General features: G+C 47.6%; 1 protein-coding gene and 1 non-coding gene across 2 annotated transcripts in view; one reads left to right on the top strand and one right to left on the bottom strand.

Moving 5' to 3' along the window:
- DSCAML1 (DS cell adhesion molecule like 1) overlaps positions 1–23,243 on the top strand; it is a 356,255-nt gene that overhangs the window by 24,583 nt on the left and 308,429 nt on the right. The window lies entirely within an intron of this gene.
- On the bottom strand, positions 7,203–7,276 carry TRNAG-UCC (transfer RNA glycine (anticodon UCC)). The gene has a single exon. It is a non-coding gene; the product is annotated as a tRNA-Gly (tRNA).

Raw genomic sequence — 23,243 nt, 5'->3', positions numbered from 1 at the left:
GATAAAGGGCCAGAACTTGGGTCTACCTGCCCCAGGCTTAAATTTTGGAAAATGCAAATTGCTTATTGATTTTTTCATAAAAACAGGATACTTTGTTATCCATATCACACTGGTGTTTGTATGTGTGTATGTATGTGTGTGCTTCAGCTGTGATGTTGGACAGTGGCTTTTCATGGTGGTTGGGGGAGATATAATGATGGGGTTGCCTTGAGGTTAAGGAAGGACTTCTTAGGAACTCGAGTGACTTTCCTCTGACACTTTGGGGCTGCTTCTGGAGCAGGGAGAATGGTGTTGACTTTGATCTCTGGGTCTGCAGGGCTGGGCTCAGATCCTTCACCAGCCACAGGGCGGCCAGCAGGTACAGGCTGGAGCAGGAGGAGGAACAAGAGGCTCGTGTGGGCCATTCAGGGCCCAGGAGACATCTCCCTGAGGAGGATGGGTGCTCCAGGAGGAAGGGGTGGTTGCAGGCCCCTATAAATGAGGAGTGGGCCCTCCAATGCCTCTCTGAGGGTGGCTGAGGGAATCGGAGGCTGGGGGCCTAAGCAAGCCCTATGGGTTGGGTATTGGCTCAGGGGTTGGCCTTTCTAGTTGTACCCATTGGGTGGGGCAGGTAAGCTTCCTGGAGCCGCAGCTGAAACTCTGAGCTGCTTCGGGGCTGTATTTTGCACAGGGTAGCTAAAGGCTAGAGAGATAGCCCAAAGTGCTACCTTCCCCAGAGCGACCTACCACCCCTGCCCCTCTCTTCCTCCTCCTTCCTGACCCCCGAGCTGGTCAACTTCCTCCCATCGGGCTCTTCAGTGATGTATGTATAATACCACAGAGCCTCTCACCTAGGAGCTGGCAGAGTGCTACCTCTTACTTCTCTCCCAGGAGGCTTGGCCTGGAGTAAACTGGCTCTACAGAGTGTGTGGGGGTGGGGGGTAATAGGGCAAAAGGCTGTGTGTAAACGTAAATTAAAATTAAGACCTCCAGTGAAGCCGAGATGTGGTTTAATTTCCCATCTGCATGATCACCATTACAATGCATGTTATTGGATATAAAGATAAATCCGGCCCTGTTCCTAATAGCTTTTAATTTCCACCAGACCTGATTATATTGATGCGGGCTCCTTGTGGGAGTTTCCCAGCATCCTCTTCCCCAGCATCCTGACTGGTTGTCTGGGCCCCAGTGGGGAGCTTTGGCCACTGCTCAGATGTGGACCAGATGTATCTGCCTGGGTGTGGAAGACAAGCCTGGAGCAAGCTCCCTGGTCCAAGTGGGCGGGGGTCTTGGCTGCTGGGTCGTCATCAGAGCTTGGCCGAGGCAGAAGTGCACGATGGACCCTGTATGTTGGGGGAAGGGAGAAGCAGGAGCAAGCCAAAATAGCTAGAGGGTTCTTTTGGAGAATGGGCAGTATTCCCAGATCACAGGTGGGAGTCAGTGAGCCCAGCACCACCCATTGCCACCTTCCTAATTGTCCCATGTTCCAAGCTGCTCATCGGTTTTCATACCTATTTGTATTTGGTCCTTTACCTTCTCTGCCTGTCTGCACTGATCCCCTCTTCTTTATTATTGACACTGCACTCTTCTTGTGTCCTTTAAACTCGTTCACATGTGTCCCCTTCCACGAAACTTAACATCAGCCTGTAGCAGACCTATGGCTCCTCTGGTTCCATTCCTGGAACACTTAATTCACTGTGTCTCACAGGAGAGGAGATTGTTTCTGTCTGCCTGCTGCAGGAGAGTGGACAACTCCATCTTTCCCATCTCTTTATCTCTTGGGCTTTCACAGCATCTGTTACAATGTAATAATAATAAGATTAATGATAATATTCGTTATATATTGAGGCTTCCTTTGTGTTAGGCATTCTATGTATATTATCTCTAATCCACACAATAACCCTTTAAGAAAGATAGTTTTTTGTTTTTCTATTCCCCCCCCCCCCCACAATTTTGTATAAATGAGGACAGTTGAGGCCCAGGGAAGTTAAGCAACTTCCCCAAGACCACACAGCTAATAAGTGGCCTGGGTCTGAGCTGGGCTTCTCCAGTTGCTCTATTTCCTGCTGCCTCTCAGGAGCAGGCTCCTCTTTAGGAATGGCCTGTCCTTAGACTCCAGCATAGGAGGAGGGCTCATCCCTGTTTCCTGCACTTGCTTAGGGGCCAAAACACGTCCCCAGCACTTGCTCTGGCTTCTGGCTCTGTGCGCAGTGACCAGAGGCTTTGGTTTTTCTCAACGGCAACAGCTCTCCAGCTGCAAGATCAGTGAACAACCATTCTAACAAGGAGGCTTTATCAGGCCCTGGCTCTGTTTGGGGCCCAGTGGGAGACACAAAGTTGGTCCTGATCCGGGAAGTTAGGATTCTGTTCATGTCATCAGCTCTGATGGACAAGGATGGATAATCCCAGCACAATAAACAATCAGATATGATCTTGCTTGGCTTTGGAATGCAGGGTTAGCATATTAATTGCATTTTGCTCCAGCTGATGCTAAAGCTACTTGGATCCCATGAATCTCCACCAACTTGGACAGGGGATGGCACAGATGAGAGCACCCAGGTGGTGCTTGGAAAACTGTTGGGCACATGTAGGCTACAAATGGACAGAGTCACTTACAGTAGGGCCTTTAAGGTCATGTGGTCCAGCCTCTTCATTTACTGATAAAGAAATGGAGGCCCAGACCAATGCCCTCTTCTGTCTCTTCCCTCTTGCTCATTCTCAGAGCATAACATCTTAACTACTCATGGGATGCTTTTCTTTTACTATCAGACTTCTTTCCTTCTTTGTCTGTCTAACCTACCCATCTTTCAAAGTCTGGTTCAAATACCCCTTTTCCCCCCCATGATGTCTTTCCTGATTTCTGCTAAGAATGGATTTAAAAATCATCCAGATTAACCTCCTTCCAGGAGATCCTTTTCTGAACTCCATCTGAAATTTATCAGTTCCTTGCTCAAGACGCTAATCGTATTTTGTCCTATAATATTTTAAAATCTGTGTTATCCCCACTATGAGAATGTCTAATCAGCAAAAGCGGGAACTGTGTTTCATTCAGACCCCCTATCCCCTCCAGTATTCAGAGAAGATGATTAATGATGGTGATGAAATGACAGATTCTGTCTCTCCCCTGCTGGACCGCCCTGTGGCAGGCAGGGAGAAAGGAGACCTGTCTAAGGTCACATGGAAAGATGATACTTTACAAAATCTAGACTTGACAGCATTTGATCTCTATTACACTGAGCTGTTTCAGAGCTACATTGAGAGAGACCACTTCTGTGGATTCCTTCTGTGACACTCTGTTGCTTAGGTGCAAAATTGGGGATCTCAGCTCTTAACTACTTAAGGGCTTGGAGAAAATGGGCTGGGATTGTCAGCCTGTACTAATATGAAATAGATGGTGTGCTCAAGGTAATTTAACAAATGGGTGCTAGGCAGAGTCTCATGCCTTACGGAGGAATTAAGCTTGACCGCGACCTGTTTCTTGCCTTCAGCAGCTCCTATCCAGGGGTTTTAGTATCTTTCCAAGAAGAGATGATGTATCAGAGGCTGGGATTCTTTCTGATGATGTCTGCTCAGAAAGGCTCTTGAAGGAGAGGGAGGCCTTGGAGCAGAAATAGCACATTGGGTGAGGTCACAGTGTGGGGAAAGACAAGGAGAGGATGGGGTGACCTGGGGATATGGCTCGAGGGTAAATAGAAGTGGTGAGAGAGAAGTCTGGACAGGATGCCGGAAGCCTGGAAAAGACATCTAACTCATAAAGGTTCTATCTAGTTCTAGAAAAAAATGGCAACCTGATAATAATGACTGATGTTTATGGAGCACTTACTAAGTTTCCAGGCTCTGTTCTAAACATTTTATATGCTTAGTTCATTTAACCCTCACAGAAATCTGAAGCTGAGTAGATGAGCAGTCTCCATTTTATAGATGAACAAACTAAGGTACAAGGAAGCTAATTAAATTGCCAAGTTAGTCAGCAATAGAGCCGCAATTTAAACTTTTGCATCCAGACTCCATTATTTGTGCTTCTGAACTCTTTACTGTGTTGTCTCATAAAAAATTAATATACAGAATATATATTTTTAAAAAAAAACTGCTGCAAATCAACAAGAAAAAGGCAACACAATAAAAAATAGGGTGACAGATACGAGCAGACAATTTACCAAAGTGGGAGAGGTAGGGGAATGTGGCAGAAAGAAATCAGGCTGTGGAGTCTGCTAGTTCTAATCCGAGACCTGGAGCAACTTACTTACAAAGCTTCAGTTATTTCACCTATGAAATGGGGACCATGAAACCTACTGTATATGGAATCCTTTAGATGAACATTAGGCCCCTGACAAGACTTGGATTCTCAGATGGTAAAAGAGTGGACTAAGCTCAGAAGGGAAATTGCCTTCCCAGCTTCATGATGTGGTCCGACCATGGGCCATGCTACCTTCTCTGGGTACTGGGCTGCAGACAGGACACAGGGCAGCCAGGGATACAGCCTCCCAGAGGATCTGTGATGCTGGGATCACTGGAGAAGGGTTTCCCCTAAACATAATCTTGAGAAAGCTGTAAATAGCTGGGGCCAGGTGGATGACCACTGCAGTGCTTTTAACTCAAATAGGCCATCATGATATCTGGGCAGAATGAGAGAAACAAAATGGCTGTTTTATTAATCTTGGTATTTGCTTATGCCTTGCATGGTGCCGGATCAGAATGATGTTGAGGAAAGAAGGAAGGTGTGTGGTTTGGTATCAGCACAGCAAAGATCAGCTCCACAAACTACATGGGTCTCATCCACTCAGTCTCAAACCCTGGCTCAATAATAATGCTAAGCAGTTTATAAGGTGCTTTTACATGATCTCATTGACTCTTCAAAGGAACCCCCATTCCTTTCTCCCTTTTACAGATGAGGAAAGAGATGCAGTGAAGTTCTGGGACTTGTGTAATTAGAAGAAAAGTCAGGAGGAGGAGATAAACATGTATTAAGATGTACTTTTATGCAGGGCCCTGTGGCATGTACCTGGATGTCAGTCACCTCATTTAATTCTCCGCTTAACCCTGAGAGGGAGGTGTGCTACCCCTATTCTTAAGGACAAAGAAATGAGATTCAGAGAGGCCAAGCAGTTTGCTCCAGGGCACACAGCCTCTCAGTGGCAGAGCCTATGCTTGAACCCAGAGCGTTTGTCCCCAAAGCCCAAGCTCCGTGTTGGTAACATATTTTTTTTTTGTTTTCTTTTTTGTTTTTTTTGGTAACATATTTTAATGACTTCACCCTGAAGGCTGACCCAGGGACTCATGACAATTACTCTTTCTCTCATCAAAGCAGTTGTAGAAAGGAAAAGGCAACTGATCCTTAATTTTGTTGTTGTTGCTTATTGTTTGCTTTTATGGGGAAGGGAACACCCGATTCAGACTCCCTCATCTTCCTCTTCTGAGGGCAGAGAGAAAAATCCACCTTCAATGCCTACTGCAGTCCCCAACCTTTTTGGCAACAGGGACCGTTTTTACGGAAGACAGTTTTTCCACAGACTGGCAGTATAGGGGGCATGGTTTCGGGATAATTCAAGTGTACTACATTTATCGTGCACTTTATTCCTATTATTATTATGTCAGCTCCACCTCAGATCATCAGGCATTAGATCTCAGAGGTTGGGGAACCCTGCCTTAACAAGACCCTTTGAAGGTTAGAGATTACAGGAAACCATTTTGAAGCAGCCAAGGAATTCTCTCCTAAGTCAGATGGCCTAAGGTGAAATGATAATCACAGTGATAGTAATAGTAAGAAAATGAGTGATCAGTGATTGAGATCTTGTGTGATAAGTGCTTTTCATGAGTTATTCATTTCATCTTCGTAAGTCATTCATTTCATCTTCATACGTGTCCTATGTAGGAGGTGGCATGATTACCTCCATTTTACAGATGAGCAGTCTGAGGCAGAGAAGCCAGTCCCCTGCCCAAGGCCATAGAGGGCATAGTAGGGCAGGATCTGGGCCCAGATGGTTTGATTTCAGCTCTTGGAGGTGACATGGGTCACCTTGCGCTGGGCCCTGACGTCTGCGTCATCTTTCACTTATATAGTGCTCTCAGGTGTATAAAGCCAGTTCACAGGCAGCATCTTACTGAATCCTTCCAACCCATCTGTGGGAGACACGTTCTTAACCTCACTTAGGAAACCACGCTTGGGGAAAGCGGAGGGGCCCCTCCCAAGGTTACACAGCCAGGGATGGGTGTACCAGATCTCTGGTTTGATGCTCGCATCCCAGGAGCTCTTGAGGCCCCCACCTGGAGCACATGCCCGCAGCTCCCCAGCACCCCTTCCTGTCTCCCGGCAGGCGGGCTGCTCTGCATTTGCATGCCAGTTGGTTGGTTCCAGAACCATCAGCCGCAGCTCCTCAGTCAAGCAGAAATGTCTGTGTTCACAGGTGCCTCTGGCGGCGTGTGCATGTGTCGTGTTTTGCTTCTCCATTTAGTTCATGGCAGGTGCTGCATTTCCCAAGCACCCACTGGGTGAATTTCAGGAGATTTAAGACAATTGCAGATGAACGCTCTGCCCTGGGATCACGCCGTGGCAGTGGACACAGAACAAGCAGCATTGTTTGCTTAAGTTGGCACCTCTGTAAGTTACCCTGAAATCAGAGCAGAATTCTTTATAGAAGGTTATCCTACACATAAATCATCATTAGACTACCTCATTTTTGTTTAATGCCTACCTAACTGTGCTGGAGTCTAAAAATGTGTGTTTAGTGAAGTCAAGGGTTGCAGGGAAATTATAGGGTTTTCAAAAACCCATTTGCTTTGCTGGTGCTCACATCAGAATCAATCTTGCCTTTAGTTCTCAATCTCATTGCAAACATGCAGTATGGCTCGCCGAATTCTGGCATTTAATGTAGGGTAGCATTTATTCAGAAGAAGCCAACGGTGCTTACAGAATGGTAGAGCTATGTATAGATGGCACTTCCTGCCAAGCCTGTGATTTTGAACTCTGTTGCTTATCAATGAGACTCCGCTGCCAGAGCTGGGGCCACGTGGGCCGGGCCGGGGCAGAGGCCGGTGGTGGGAGGGGAGCTGGCATTCATCACCCTACAAGCCTCACTGCACGAGCCCATAGTAGGTGCTCAGACAATGACTACTGAGTACCTGGAGAATGTTTAACCAGGAAGGTGACTGACCTTTGGATTAGGTTGTAAATGAAATGGGTTTTTTGGGTTTTTGGCCATACTGCATACCATGTGGGATCTTAGTTCCCCAACCAGGGATTGAACCTGTGCCCCCCTGCAGTGGAAGTACAGAGTCTTAACCACTGGACCACCAGGGAAGTCCCTGAAATAGATTTAAATGATGGGAAAGATGTGGTCCTGTGGCTGCTAGAATAAAGCCTTTGTTGGCTCTTGGGATGCCTGACATCTGCCAGACTACTTGCAGCCCCTTTGTGGTGCAGTGATGCTGTGTGGCAAAGCTGAAAGGGCGTGGGCTCTGGTCTCCGAGATACTTGGGCTCAGATACTGTCTTGCTCCTTGCTTGCCATGTGACCTTAGTTACACCCTTTAACCTCTCTGAGCTTCGGTGTCCTCACATGAGAGCAAGAGAAATTGTGCGCTTTTTCTATATAGGGAAAACAACATATTTTCCATGGATAGTTTATAGTTTTCTATATAGACCTACTTCCTGTCTATAAATCCTTTCTCTATATGTAAGTTTTCCATTTTTCCTGGATCTGAGCAGGCACGTGATTAACTGTACCAGGATTAATCGTCTTCTTGAGACCCAGATCTCTGTGAGGAATGAGATTCCAGGAGTGAGCATCCATGTGTGAGCATTGTCCCGTGTGTATACAAAAGCGAACATTCAGGGATGAGCAGCCCAGGGTGAGCAGACGAGGTTGAACAGCCAGGAATAAGTATGCAGAAGGATGGTCTTGGCCCTCATTACCCTGGAGGTCACTTGGCCTTCAGGGTGAAGGGCACAAGTTTAAAAGTCAGGAGACAACTCTCACATGGGGCGGAGGCAGGGTGAGTCCTGCATGCTACCACACATGGCTGATGCCTGCTCCCTAACATTTAACCTTGGCTTTTGTAGTCTGCGCTTCCCTTGTGGCTCAGCTGGTAAAGAATCTGCCTGCAATGCGGGAGACCTGGGTTCCATCCCTGGGTTGGGAAGATCCCCTGGAGAAGGGAAATGTTACCCACTCCAGTATTCTGCCCTGGAGAATCCCATGGACTGTACAGTCCATTGGGTCACAAAGAGTTGGACACGACTGCATGACTTTCACTTTCATTTTGTGGTCTACCTGGCATCTTGCTGTGCACAGAATCTTCAGGAGTTTAGGCATGTGTCTTTTGGGGCTGCCAAGCCTGCCTTTTGTAATGAAATGCAAAGCCAGTCAGAAGCAGGAACAATCTTCTGCCTTCCAATACATGGGGCAGGGGGTGCCCAGAGGCTTCCTGTAAATTGGGAATGTTTTCCTCTCACACATGGAGATTCCCCTCTTCCATTTCAAGGCCAGGGCTTATCTTTAGGTACCTGGGATCCCCAAGAATCTGGACAGTCAGCTGGGAAACAGATGAGAATGGGAGACAGAAGCCTGTGATAGTGAGTGGCAGTGTGCAGCCAGGCGTCGGATAACCTCTGTCCTCTGTGCGGTGTTCCATTGGGCTCTCGGACTTTGTGAAACAAAGGAATCCCTTCTGAGAGCATGTGGCAGGGGTCCCTCTTCACTGCCTTTCAGAATGGGACACACAAAAGGAAAGGGCTTCTATCTGGAATATTCCAGAGCCTTCCGTCCTGACACAGGCTGAGGGACTATAGTCATCCCCGTCAGGTCTCCGCCCAGGAAGAGGCCCAGACTCCATTGGACGGCTCCTGGCGGCATCAGGTCCTACACTGACTTCATTCCCTGCATCTCTCTAGGTGGTTGTGTTGGCATCAGCCACAGTCAGGTGGTTGAATTTTCAGTTCATTATTTAATCTAGCAAATGTTTTTTGAGCACTTCCTGTGAGCAAGATGCCGTGTTATACAGACAATGATTCCCAAGGGTCTTTGCTTGAGGATCTCAGGGGATGTGAAGAAATTCCTCTTCCTGCACATCAAAGAAACTCATATTAATAAAAATAAATATGTGTGTGTATACAAATAATGTGCATGGTGTAACTTTACATGTCAGCTGTGCACACACATGTGCGCACACACTCATACTCACTTTTCCTTGCCTACGTAAAGGGCTGAGAGATTCACCTATATAGACCAGAAGCACCCCAGAGCAGGGGCCAGGGCAGACACCTTGGCCCACTGTCTATAGGAAAGCGCATTGCCACAGGAGCATAAAGGTCAGAAGTATGTCTGGGTGAGTGTTTGGGTCTGGGCCTTTTCTCCTGAACAAAGAGAGCAAATCCTTATTCCCTGCTCAACTCCTCATTCAGTTCACAGGCTTCTGGGTTGGGCTGGGGGTGGCCCACGTGTTCTGAATTTCATGGACAGTTTTGGATGGATTGTAATTTAATGAGGCCTGTTTGGTCCAGGGAGGGTGAACGGAAGCCTGGAGGATGTGGGGCATGATCTGCTTATCTGCAGAGGACTTGCTGTCTAACAGGTGGGATGAACTGGGGACACAGGTGAGCCCACCATGAGGCAGAGTGTGATGTGCAGACGCACGGTCTCTGGGGGCTCAGAGGCGGGTGCCCTGTCTTCTGTGATTAGCACAGGCACCGTGCAGGGCGGCAGTTCCCGTGGGGCGTGGAGGATGGATGTTTTGGCAGGTGGAGCTCCTGCGGGGGAGACTGTTCTAGACCTGTCAGCTCTCAACTTTAGAGTCACATGGGGAGATTTAAAAAAAAACAAAAACAAACACCAATGACCAGCCCCACCCCAAACAATTAAGTCAGGATCCTTGGGGGAAGCCCCTGGCACCTGTATTCATGAAAGTCCCCTGGGTGAATCTAGTGAGCAGCTGGGTTGCAAACCCCTGTTTAGGAGACCATGGTGTGGGGAGCGGATGTAAAATCCGGGAGCATCAAGAACAGGCTGCACTCTTTGTGGGGAGAAGCCTGGTTTGGCCCGAGCTCAGGATTCATGTAAGTGGAGGGTGTCGTCGACGCTGCATTGAGTTGTGTATAATTGAAGGACAGTGGGGAGCCACTGAGGATTTTGACTAGGGAATATTCTGGAAGGACTTTTGGGAGTTGGTCTTCTATGATTAAGGATGTTCCTAGAGACATGGCGGTCATCCTTGCTCAGCCTTCTGGAACCGAAGTCAGCTCTTGAATTTCCTAGGAACGATCACCGGGCCTCCTTCAGGCTGATGGGCTGTCCCTCACCCCACACTCTCCCTCTTTTTCCTGCTGCTCCCCAGGCAGCTGTCCCATAACCTAGGGTACTGGCAAGGTGGACGCGGGAGCTTGCAAGTGAGGCCGGTGGGAGGAAACGCCCCGTGATGTCACACCCAGAGTTTAAGTAGGATGGGGATCTAAGGCAGGCTCGACATTCTCTTTATAATACGTGTGAATAAATGTATATTGTGCTTTTAGAGTTTACAGCACACTTTATGTATGTTCCACTTTGACTCGTCACAGTTCTGTATAAAACAGATACCCCAACTTACAGATAAGTAAATAGAGGCTCAGAGACTTTCAGGAGCCTTTCTCTGCTGCCTCTCTGATTTCCCCTGTACGTGGAGAAGAAAACCTTTGGGACAGAGTAAGGAGCCCTTCGGGCCAGCATTTATTCAGCCACTGGACTGCGGGCCGGACACTATGCCAGGCACTGTCACAGCGGTGACCTCATATTTTAAAGACAGAATATCTTTTCTGTTTCCTCACGGTCTGTGGCCCAAGAAGATTGGGAAGATACTTAGCTTCACTAGCAGTGATACAACTGGATAAATAAAACCACAGGACCACTACTCCAGGTCTGTTTGGGGAGTGTACCTCATCAAGATCCTTTGTGTTATCTCATTTTATTCTTGTGAGAGATGGTATCACCCCCACTTTCAAACGAGGAAACTGAGGCTCAGAGAAACACCTTTCTCTGGCCAGGTAGCAGAGTCAGATGGCAAGGAAGGCCAGGCTGTGTGGAGTGCATTGATGCTGCACTGACTCCTTGTATGGAGTTGGGGGGATAGTAAAACAGCACCTGCCTTACCACTGTGAAGAGCGGCATGGAGGGTCCTTAAAAAACTAAAAATAGAGCTATCCCATGATCCAACAATCCCACTCCTGGGCATATCCAGAGAAAAATTAGAGTTCTAATTGGAAAAGATACATGTATCTCAATGATCATAGCACCACTATCATGATAGTCAAGACATGGAAACAACTTAAATGCCCATCGAGAGATGATTGGTTTAAGATGATTGTGTATGTATCACACACACACACACACACACACACACACACACACACACACACACACACACACACACTGGAATATTACTCAGCCATAAAAAAGAATGAAATAATGCCATTTGCAACAACATGGATGGACCTAGAGATTATTGTACTAAGTGAAGTAAGTCAGACAGAGGAAGACAAGGGTTATATGACATCATTTATATGTGGAATCTAAATAATAATACAAATGAACTTGTATACAAAACAGAAATACACTCATAGACATAGAAGACAAACTTAAGGTTACTGAAGGGAGGATAAGTTAGTACGGGATTAATAGACACAAACTACCAAATATCAAATAGATAAACCACAAGGATTTACTGGAAAACACAGGAAACAATATTCAATATCTTGTAATAACCTACAATGGAAAATAATCTGAAATATATATATAACTGTATCACTTTATTGTACACCTGAAACTATTACAATATTAAAAACAACTATACTTCAACTAAAAAATATTCATATAGCATCTGCTGTGTGCAGGCACAATTGGAATAGTGTCTATCCAATTCAAATTATTCAATTTGTATAAACTAACTTGTTTAGTCCTCCCAATATCATGTTACAGTAGATAGAATGATCATCCCCATTTTAAAGTTGAAGGAAATGAGGCATGTAGAGGTGAAGTAACAGGAGGTGGAATGACAGGAAAGCTATGACAAAGCTAGACAGCCTGCTAAAAAGCAAAGCTCACTTTGCTGACAAAGGTCCATATAGTCAAGGCTATATGTATAGTTGTGTATGGTTGTGAGAGCTGGACCATAAAGAAGGCAGAGCACTGAAGAATTGATGCTTTCAAACTGTGGTGCTGGAGAAGACTCTTGAGAGTCCGTTGGACTGCAAGGAGATCAGTCCATCCTAAAGGAAATCAACCCTGAATATTCATGGGAAGGACTGATGCTGAAGCTCTAATACTTTGGCCACCTGCTGCAAGCAGCCAACTCATTGGAAAAGACCCTGATGCTGGGAAAGATTGAAGGCAACCGGAGAAGAGGGTGACAGAGGATGAGATGGTTGGATGGCATCACCGATACAATGGACATGAACTTGGGCAAACTCTGGGAGATGGTAAGGGACATAGAAGCCTGGCGTGCTGCAGTCCTTGGGGTCGCAAAGAGCTGGACATGACTAGGCAACCAAACAACAATAACAACTCACCTAAGGCCACACAACTATTAAAAGGTGGAGTGGAAAGTCCATCCCGAGCCACCTGGCTCCAGAGCCCACTCTTCACTTTTCAACCATGCCATCCAGGTCTCCTGCTTTTCTGTTCCGGGCTGTTCCCCTGGACTGGGTTAGGAGTCGGGAGGGAAAGCATAAAAAGGCAAGCTCCAATCTGGGCCCTGGGTGTGCAGATCCGAGGTGATCTCATCTGGAGGGAGCATGTCCAGGTGTGAGGACTACATCTGGAGGCCAGGTGTCCAGGTGTGACCCCTTTAAGGACCATTCTGCTCTCTGCCTCTTCCCTCTTTTTTTCGGATCATTTGTGTAATGGTCATCAGCTCCCCCAGAGTCTGGTAAGGATCAGGCTGGAAAGATGGGGAGGGGCCTAGGGTTTCAGTTCCAGCTCGCTCACAAAATGATCTTATGCTCCCTTACTGGATGTCATTTTCCTCACCTATAAGTGAAGGAGCTAAAACAGATGATCCCATAGACCCCTTCCAGGTCAGTCCAATTTAACAAATTCTACTGAGCTCCGCCTGCCCTCCATCAAACAGTGACAGGTCTGTGTCCTCCTGGGGAGACAGGCATGTTAAGAAATGAGCTCCAACACGTATATTCCTTAAACAAATTCCTGCACAGGTGCAAGACAGGAATTGTCACGGCAGCCGTGTTTGTGATAGCAAAACAACGGAAACCAATATGGATAAATTAAATCTGTTATATTCCAACAATGAAATACTATACTGCAGGGGAAACGCATGAACCAGAGCTTTACAAATCAACCTGGACATGTCATTGAAATATGCTGAATGGAAAAAGCACAGTGCAGAAGGATGCGTACATTATGGTACCATTTGCATAAAGTTTGAAAACATGCAGAACAGTATCCTGTGTTGTTTCTGGCTACATGCATATGTAGCAAAAGTACCAAAACATGCAGGAGAATGATAAACACCATATTTAGGGCAGCACTTACCTCTGACGAAGGAAGCAATGGGCTTACGGAGAGAAACATAACTGCTTTCAGAATGTCTTAGTTCTTAAAATGTTTCTTCTAAAACAGATCACAAGAAAATATAGTCAAAGTAAGCTTGGATATTTTCATATTATTTCTTTCCTTTTTCTACAGGCATGATATATTTCATTAGAGAAGTACCCATTTCAACATCACAGGCAAAATGCCAGGAAAGGGATGAGGTTGCAGGCTGGGTGCCTCTGTGATAGTCTAGGGCTGAGGGATTGGGAGCAGAGAGCAGAGGTTGGTGGTGAAAGTAAGATTTGGGGGCTGATCCTGGGGGCCCTGAGTTGGTGGGATTAGGGGGTGGCGAGTACACAGCCCGCATCTCAGCTATGCCCTCTGCAACCTAGTTCCTGCCGTCTCTGCCTGGGCCACCTTGGCCAGGCTTGGTGCTCAGCATCTATTAAATAACAACAATGAAAACGGTGTACATATAAGAGGGGGAGAGATGTGTCTGCCTTGGGATCCCACTGTAATCCATTTCCCGATTTAATGAGAGTCTGGAGACCCAGCATGAGGCCACTAAAAATTAAGAATACCGGGAGTATTCACAGGGCTGTGAGACCCCCTTACTCTCTGATTTCTGAAGCTGGGAACCAGGGAGCATCCTGGCAGTCCTCCCTCTGTCCTGAGGGGCAGCTGATCAATGTCAGAGGCCAGCTGGGCAGGGACAAGTGACTTGGGGGTGGAGGAGGGAAGTGCTCAGATAATTACCCATTTTGAGAAGTTTACTCCCAATTACAGCTCAAATTACAAGAGAAGGCTGGGAGCCCAGGTCATGTCAACAGGGAAACCCGAGAGAGAAAGGTGATCTCCCGGTGCTCCCGGGGCTGGAGAACACAGGGTGTGCTGGGGAGAGGGCAGGCAGGGATCACCAGATGCTGCCTTCTAGAACACTTAGTTCTCTTCCAGTTTGCCTGGAAACAGTTATTTCCCCTGTCCTGCCTTTCCTCTGCTTCCCCGACCCTCTCACATACCCAAGGTCCCAGGTGGCACATGCAGATGGTAGAATTGATTTGTCAGGGCTGGAAGGGGCCTTGGAAGCCCTGGAGCCCAGTCCCCTGCTTGTTATATAGATGCCCTTGGTAGCCTTGAAGGAGCTGCGACCCAGTCCTCAAGAAGCATCCCACTGCAGGATGAGGGCAGATGTCATCCTCAACAAGGTGGATCTGGGGTGAGATTCCCCAAGGTCTGGAAGGGTTGTGAGACGGTCTAGCGTGTGTGTGTATCAGGGTGTGTGCGCAGGACAGCGTCTGTACCTTGTTTATCATAAGCAGGCAGATAACAGACGTGTTCCTGAAAAGTGAGGTCTCAATTCTCATCTGAATACGGAGGAGTGCTCTTTTTAGGAAAAACCTTGAGGTGATGTTGGCAAGCAAGGGAAGAGTTGGGCAGGCTCTGCTGATAGGAGGAGACACCGGGACAGCCTTTCTGGGAAGCAATTTGGCAGTAGGTAGCTGAGGCCGTAAATGTCCATATCCGTTGGGCTCTATCCTTGAAAAGTAACCAAAGATGGCAATGAAGATTTCTGTTAACCGCTGTGTTATTTACAAAAGTGAAAAAAAAAAAAAAATCCTACATATCCAGTGATAGGAGAATGATTAAATAATTAATCATACAATAATAGAAATGAAATATTCTAATACATTTTCAATTACATGAAAAAAGATCATAAAATGATCTTAAGTTGCAAACACATTATATACGTATGGCAGGATCCCAACTGGTTAAAAAATACACACACACACATTCACGCTTATATCTTAGATGGATATCTTGACCTACTTCAAAGCTGTTAGTGATTGCTATGGTTCTTTCTGGGTGGTGAGATTAGGAGTGATTTCTGTTTTCTCTTTTATAGTTTTCTACACTCTGCAAGTACATTTTGAGAAGATTAAATGTGAAGTGGTTTTGAAAACCATATTTAACTATAGGTACCTTGCAAAGTGGCTGCTGCTCTTGCTAATTTAGGAAGTTCCTCCTTTATAAGTTCCTTCTTAGGTTGGGCTAAAATCTTCTTTCATGAAATTCATTCCTTGGGTCCACACCCAATCTCTTGCCCACCCCCAAACTTCCACAGAATTGCATAGTTTCCTTCTCTCTCTATAGTACCCTCTGTAACAGGACAGCTGCCACCCTCTCCTGTCCATCCCCCGTTCCCCCAGTGTCCCATCCTCCCAGCTCATGCAGCCTATTTCTGCAGCAGGCCCTTGTATATTTGATCTGATCTCATCGCATCCTAGGTATGGTATCCTCTGGTCAAACTCCAGTTTATCAATGTCTTTCTCAAAACCCAGACTCAGAGTGAGTGCCCTGCACCACAGATGGTAGTAACAGAGGGTTCAATGACACCCTCGCCCCCTCCTTGGTTGGAACATGCTGTCTCCACTAGTACAGCCTGGGATCTGCTTTTTTATTATGCACTCATGATGTTGGCTGCTTCTGAGCCTCCTGGCCCTCAGTAGCCCTGGGCCCTTTAACCTGAATTTCTCAACTTCCTCATTTCTAACGTAGGAATAATAGTATTACTCCATAACCCAGATATCATTCCGATGGTCCCTCCTCCTAAAAGCTCTGAAAGTTGTTTTAATTCCACATCCTTGGGAATGTCCTGTATCCTTCCCAAGATGTCTACAAATTCTAGGAAGGTTTATGGTCTCAGCATCACTGACTCCTGCTTCCCAACTATTCTGAATCCCCGTTCTTTGCCCTGTGTTTCAGGGATACTCTTTCTCTGTCCTGCTGCTGACCAGATGTGAACTCAGCTTCCTTCCTAATTTTCACAAAAGTTCCACCCTCACATAGGTCCACATGTATCTTGTAGACCTTTCTATGAGCTTTTGGGTGACGCAGACTGCAGAAATGTACCACAGTCCCTAAGGGTTCATTGGGCACCTGCCATGTTGAGCGGCCTTCCTCCTGTCCCCAGCTCTGAACCTCCAGTCCCATCTCTGAGAGGAGCTCAGCATCACTTTTCCCTTTTCAACTTCCTAAATTAACCTTCTAACAGGGAGGATTCAGAGGGTCACTGGGATCTTTCACACAATTTCAGGGAGTATGTTGATATTGATGTATATTAATACCTTTTTATTGTTTTAGTCACTAATTCATGTTTGACTCTTTGCAACCCCAGAGGAACTCTTTGCATCAGGTTCCTCTGTCCATAGAATTCTCCAGGCAAGAATATTGGAGTGGGTTGGCATTTCTTCTCCAGGGGATCTTCCTGACCCAGGAATTAAATCCGTGTCTCCTGCATTTCAGGTGGATTCTTTACTGCTGGGCCACCAGAGAAGCCCCATATTAATACCTTTAAAAGTGAGAAAACCCAGGAGAGCTGACTTACTTCCCCGTCCCTCCTCTGATGCTTTACCAAAGAGCAGGGCTCTCCTGCTCCCAGGACAAAGGGCCTTTCCCCCAGGTGGCAGGGGGTATAACAGAGACTCCAGACATACTGGTGGCCGTGGTTTTGGTGAGAAGCGTGCAGGTGCTATGTCTCATCTTAACGAAGGGTGGCCAACAGGCTGTCAGTCCGCAACCAGATGCTCCTTTGTTACCATGGTTTCAGCCCCAACACTCAGAGTCTTCCTACCCTACCTTGGGCAGGGAAAAATTTACAATCTGATTTTGTGATTTAATGAAAAGGGAATGTCAGAATTCCTCAAGAATGTTAAAAAAACAAAATCAAGAACTCTTTAAAACGGCTTATTTTGTGTTTCTGACTTGACTCTGCAATCTGATTGTAGTCAAGAGGAGACTTTGTCTAGTTGGCATTCCTGAGCGAGTGGGACTCTTCCAAAGGCAGGAAGCTCTGATAGAGGGGAGAGAGGATACGCTGGAAGAAGCAGGAAGGAGACTGGGCCTGGGTCTCAAATGGGTCTCACTTTGTGCAATTACTTACCTCTTGGAACTTCCGCATCTATTGGGTTGGCCAAAAAGTTCATTCAAGTTTTTGTGTAATATTGAATGAAAAAATCCAAATGGACGTTTTTATCAACCCATATAAAATGTTAATGGGAGTTATTACTTTACTGGTGTTATTTCCTTGGGTATACCTACCTGATGCTGAAAAGATTGAAGGCAAAAGGAGAAGGGGACAGTAGAGGATGAGGTGGTTAGATAGCATCACTGGCTCAATGCACATGAATTTGAGCAAACTCTGGGAAATAGTGGAGGACAGAGGAGCCTGGTGTGCTACAGTCCAGAGGTTCACAAAGAGTCAGATATGACTTAGTGACTGAATAATACCTACCTTAGCCAGGAGCCCCAGTCAGCTGCTAATACTTCCCTGGGGGATCTGCCTCCTTCCTTTAGGGCAGTTCTTCCTTAAATCTCTCTTCTGTCATAAATTAGCATTCACAAAATCCGTGTTCCCTCTCCCTGGTCTTATGAGTGTTATAGTTTTCCTTACCAGCCCTCGACAAATCTTTTGGGACTGCGTAGAGAAAGAGGAATTAAACTCAAGTCCTGTCTAGTGACTTACAATAGAAGTTACTGAAGACTTCTGAGGCTTTGTTTCCTTGGACAGACAGATCACAGAGTTTGGAGCCCTAGGGCAGTGCTTCCCAACTGTTTTCACTTTTCATCATGAGTAGAACAAAGATAATATCGACCTGGCATACTGGGGCAAAAGAATAACGTTGCCTACAATGAGAGTGACTGGTTCTCACGGCTAGTGCTGAGGCTCTGCCTGCCTGGGACCCGCCCTGACTCATCTTGAGCTGAAGGAGCTCTGCACGCAGATTAGCCACCTGTGAAGTCATGAGGAGGCCGTGGGAGAACATAGTGGGTAGGTAGGAAGGTACCTGTAGGTGGAGGTGGGGGGTCAGTTTGGAAGCTGTGATGTTCAGTGGGCAAGAAAGGGCCGTGACAGTGCAGAGCAGCCGTGGTAGCTTCCCCCTGGCCCCTTCTTTTTTTCTTCCTCCTCTATCTCTACATGGCTCCTCCCAAAGGGACTCAATGTTTTCAAGAATAGCTGAAAGGAGGTGAGCCAGCGAGCTGTTGCTGGCAGCTTTCAAATCCTTGTTTCTTCCGCCAGTGGTGGAGAAGGAACCATCCTGGCCCATGGTCCTTCCTTCACCTGCTTTCTAGGAAGGTGTGTGTGTGTTGATCCATCCACCCGCCCACCCATCCGTCTCCACTGCACCCTCTGGATCCGGGCCCTGGGTCCTGGCCCTCAATATAGTCATAGCTCAGGTGACAGTCAGAGGAAGCTTCCCTCCTCAAGGAGAACTTTCGACATGAAGGTGGGGAAGATCAAGGAGCAGTGGCTGTTGAGGGGAAAGGGTGACGGAGACAGAGTGACGGCAGTGAGCTGAATTAATTCCCTGGTGTCAGATTTAATGAAGGGCTGCCTTCTGTGCTGCCTCAGAAAGGCACATCATGGAGTGATCGGTGCTGGATGCACGCACAGCTCCAATTAAGAGTTTCTGCATCTCGCAGGGCCTGGGGTGCCTTTGAATTTCTAGACTAGGGGGCTTTTGTCCCCCTCCCCCTTCAAGGCATGCACAGCCCTCGTCCAAAAGTCGGGGATCTTTGTTTCTCTTAAAGGGAAAGGACTCCAGAATCTTTTTTAGCTGTGCACATATGTCTCTGGTGACCCTTTCCTTCTTTCATCTCCCTGAGTTGTCCTTAGGTGAGGCCCCAGCCTCTCCTTTGCAAACAGTGCCTATTCACTTGGCCTCCAGTGACTGAATCCTACAATCACAGAGGCTTGGCACTGGGAGGGGACCTGGCAGAGTCCCATAATCAGTGATAGTTGGGATTTAGAAGCAGGCTCTCTGGGGCCATCTCCCTGGCTTCCATCTCTTCCGGCAGCAGGCAGAGTGAGCCACAGCTGCAAATAAGCCCCACTAAGTCACAGGTCCCAGCTGCCAATTCAAAGTGATACCCACAACTATGGTAACTTAGCCACATATCACACTCGACAATCAACAAAAGTGTACACTCCCCATCTTATGTTGTACGTGCTTCATTGAAAGCCAGGGAGACACTCTTACATTTGGGTTTGAGTCCCAACTCAGTCACTAACTAATATGTGACCTTGGGCAACTTATAGTGCTTATCTTCTCAAAACCTCCTTGTCTCCTTTGAAAATCAAGAATAATAAAACTTATTGTACAAGTTCACGACAGAGTAGACTCTCCTTTTGTGGATAAAGGGTAAGGATCTGAGATGAAGTGACATGCCCCCAACAGAGCGGCAGTGAACGGCAAAGTGGGAACCAGAGCACAGGGCTCCTCTATGCTGTGTTTGCACCACCTTTTGCTACAGTGATGCTCCCTTCCTCCTCCTCCTCCTCCAGCATCCTCATCATCATCTCAGCTACCATGTGTTGGGACTTTGCTTTGGTCCAAACCTTCTGCTGAGTGCTTTATAGATTTCATACCATTCAAATCTGACAACAAGAGGGAGATAGGTTTTAAATGTATTCCCCTTGCACAGTTGAGGAAATAGAGGCTGGGAATGGCTGCATGGCCTGGGGAGAAGAGCTATTGAGTGCTCTCTGCAAGATTTGCAGCCAGGCTTGCTGCACTCCCCACCTATGCCGTCACTCCTTGTGTCCCCACCCCTCCTGCCTGGGGTGTGTCCTGGGGTCACAGCTCTCCTGGGACAGCTGTGGGCTGAGTGACAGGACAGGCTTAGGGACTGGCTCTCGATGGTTCATGTATCAGGCTCGGTGCTCACCCAGGGTGGAGAGGTTGGGAGGGGGGACCTGCCTGGTCCTCCTGATGTCCTTGCTTCTCCTCTGGCCCCACGTGACAATACCATTCCTGACTTCAGAACTTGCAGCATTTCCCAATAGGGACAGAAATAGGCATCGTCTTCCCTCTTGTCAGAGTAGAAAACTGAGGCCCAGAGGAGAAATAGCAGGCTCAACAGAGCCTCTAGCAAACCCCAACCTGCAGGCCGCCAGACCCCGCCATCTCCCCAGGCTGCTCTGCTGGAGAGTCCTGGTCCTGGTGAGCAACCCCAAAAGACACATTCTCTGCCTAATACTCACAGAAATCTTCATCCTGGCGACCTGCCTGTGGTGTACTTCTTCGACATGTCCTGGCCCCTTGGGATGAAGCCCCTTGAAAGAGCTGGCATCCTTTCCTACCAGCCACCGCCCCCCACCCCCCCAACCAGGGTTCACTCTCCTAACACTTCATCAGGTAAAATGCTGCTGTGAGATAACACTCAAAATTATATGTGCCCCAATGCCTTTCTCTTTATCGAAGGGACTGCTAATGAGACCCTAACGTGAGTCACTGGAGTAGACGAACACAAATCATTGTCCTGCCCTGTAGGTCTGGACTGATGAAGCTTTCCCCTTCTTGCTCAGCTGTGGTTTTGATGATGAACTTCTTAGCTTTTATGGGTGTGAGTTCAGGCCCCTGAGGATTCAGTGAAAGAGGTCTCCAGGAATCAGAGCTCCTGTCTCCTCTACCCTGGAACTCAGACTTTTGATCAAAATGAGAAAGCTTATGCTAGAAAGGGAGACTCTGCCTTCTGTAATACACGCTGGATCCTTTAAGTCACACGTGTACACACACACACACACACACACACACACACACGGAAGAGGTTCATAAACTGGTGGTGTTAAATAACAATTAGGTCAATAATGCCCTTTGCAAAAATCTTTTAATAAACTACATCCATTGATAATTAGCCCCTGTGAGAATCTTAGTCTGGGAAAGCCATGATGGAAATTGGATCCAGACACAGACCCAGTTCTGGGAGTTGAGACTCTGCTTTCCCAGGAAAACCTTTCCCTGTTCAGCTCTACTTGGGAAGGACAGAGTCACAGCCCTAGGTCAATTTCTGCAACTCCTTTTGCCTTGACCTTGAACATGGATGCTATCTTTTCCCTGTTTGGGTCTCCATTTTTCTCCCCAGGTGGCTTCAGGGATGGCCGGGGAAGCTGTGAATTGAGGACCTGTTTCTGGCTCTGTGGCTGAGGGCAGAGTTTGGCACCAAGAGAATCTCTGAAAGAGGAGTGCTTTCTGCCACTTGTCCAGGGCTTCCCAAAAAGGTGGTGCCTTCTCTTCTTGCTGCTCTTCTGCCCAAGCCCAGAGATGGTGCCCAGGCATGTTACACAGAGAAGTAGCTTGAGAGGGGTGAGAAACTGTCTGAAATAATTCCATCCTTCCCTGGAGACTTGGCGTGAATTTTATCTAATCACCATGGCAACAGATAAAAAAAAAAAAGAAAAAAGGTGTGAGCATATCGCCTTTGCTGTGATAATTCAGATTTATATATTCAGATCAGATTGGAGTTGGAGATTTTTTTTTTAAGGGAGCAGATGCAGCAGAAGGTGTGACTGCAAATAATGTAGCACAAATGTTTGATGATCCTGCCCTTTAAGAAGTGGAACGCAGTTTCCTGCAGTTTTTCCAGAATATAATTATTCCATCAAACCCATTGCAATGAGGACTCATTACGGGCCTGGATAATGCAGAGTCACGTCCGTGCCAACAACACGCCTGCGCACACACAAACACACACAAACACGCATGCATGGGTAGCCCCAGCCCCCGCCCCCAGCCACTGGCCTCTCCCAAACAGAAACCTCGGAAGGCGCCCAAAAAAGGCACGGGGTCTCAGTAAGGGAAGGCTGTAATCGAAGGGCCGGGCAGGACAGCTCAGATTCCACCCCAGAAGAGAACAGAGTCCCAGCTGATGCAGGGTGAAGGGCCCCCCTTCTCCTATCATCCCACCCACGTGAGCCTCCTGCCATTTTATAGCATGTAAACCCTTGGAGGGCAGGCACTGGCGCTGGATGATCTTGCTGTACAATGTCTGTCCAACCTGGGGGGTTAATTCGGGTATTTTCATAAAGTACATGGTTCTGCACATTTGTTCAAGGTCCCATCTGGTCTGAATGGGTCTGCTGACTCCTGGGCCAGGCACTTTTCCAGTAAAGGCTTCATCTGGGGATTAGAGTCATCTCTTGCCCGGGAAATCCCACGGCCAGAGGAGCCTGGCGGGCTGCAGTCCATGGACATGACTGAGTGATTAAACCATCTCCACCAAGACCTACACTTTTCTTTCATCCTCGCCTGGCTCACTCTGGGGAAGACGGGCATGCATGCAGTGGCTCGTGTGCTTGGCAGCATAGACACGCCCAGGAGACGTGTCACCAGTGTTCACTGGGCGTTATCTACCCCTTCTCTGCCTGACGCATGTAACCGAAGGTACCACCTTTCAGCGGCCGGCAGTTTCTCTAGGTCTTATGGTCTCGAGCCATTGAAGTTCCACTAATGGGATCACCTTCATAATCCGCTGCCCTCGTGGAGACTCAGTCTTCCTCCCATTCTGCCAGAGGAGTAGAGACACCACCACCCCCAGCCGCGCCCACCCCAGGCCCCCACAAAGACACAGACATCTACCTGCCCAGACCAGCCCTTGCCAGCTGCCCCCAGGAAAGAATCAGTGCAGTGCTGGGGCAGGCAGCAGGATGGGGGGGAGTGGGAGGAGGGAGACGAGCCCCTTCGGGCATAAGGGGACCCCCATCTCTGCTCCCACTTCTTGCGGGGGGATGCATCCTCCATCGTTCTCGCCTCCCCTGAACTGACACGGGTCACAGGGCTTTTGGGGGGCAAAGCAAGATACAGACACAGGTGCTCCAGCTTCTAAGCTGTCACTCCCTGGTGCCTCTTGCCAACCACATCAAACCCCATGTGTTAGACAGTGGCCAGACACAGGCTTGTTGCCCTGTCTGCCA

The sequence above is a fragment of the Dama dama genome, chromosome 1 (genome assembly GCF_033118175.1).
Source record: "Dama dama isolate Ldn47 chromosome 1, ASM3311817v1, whole genome shotgun sequence".
In the NCBI taxonomy this organism is placed as follows: domain Eukaryota; kingdom Metazoa; phylum Chordata; class Mammalia; order Artiodactyla; family Cervidae; genus Dama; species Dama dama.
The sequence above is the reverse complement of the archived record's forward strand: the minus strand, read 5'-3'. Positions and strand labels throughout refer to the sequence as shown.